The sequence below is a fragment of the Rhincodon typus genome, unplaced genomic scaffold, assembly GCF_021869965.1.
Source record: "Rhincodon typus isolate 14 unplaced genomic scaffold, sRhiTyp1.1 hic_rhity00002761, whole genome shotgun sequence".
NCBI classification, from domain to species: domain Eukaryota; kingdom Metazoa; phylum Chordata; class Chondrichthyes; order Orectolobiformes; family Rhincodontidae; genus Rhincodon; species Rhincodon typus.
The window spans coordinates 22,941-23,682 of NW_025968399.1; positions in this window are offsets into that span (position 1 = coordinate 22,941).

The window sequence follows — 742 nt, forward strand, 5'->3', positions numbered from 1 at the left end:
CCTGCTGAGCTTTTCCAGCAACTTTGTTGTTGTTGTTGTTGAAGTGTTTTGAAACTTTGGTAATGTAGGAAATATGGCAGCCAATTTGCACAGAACAAGCTCCCACTTGTAACAATGGGACAAATGAGATCATGTCTATCTGAAAGAACAGACTGGACCTTGATTTAATTGTGGTATTTATTGCACACAATGTATGCAATGTAAGAGCTAATCACAGTCACATGACTGCACATTAGTGATCAAAAAGGCATGTGAAGGGTGTGGCCCAGTAATCATGCGCAAACCTGCATCTAAATCTTTTGTGTTTATCAGGCCGTTAACCAATTGCTTGTTTAAATGAAAAGATGTGGTATTGTTGCTACAAAGTCAGAAATCACACAACACTAGGTTATAGTCCAACAGGTTTATTTGAAAACACAAGCTTTTGGAGTGCTTCTCCTTTGTGAGGTGACGTGGAGGGAAGCACACAGACACAGAATTTATAAGCAGAGAGATCATTACAAGATATTTCCAGGTAATTAAGATAGTGGTCAACAGATAGTATAAGTGGTGTGAGTGAAGTATGAGCAGTAGAATGGCAAGTGAACGGATGACCTATGATCCGACTAATCCAGACAGAGAGATAATGTCTGATAGAAAAATTGTTATACCTTTTGGGCAACTAGGAACAGGCAATAACTGCTGGCCAGCCAACAATAATAACGTCCCATGAGTGAATTAAAAAAAAAGAAACATTACTGCA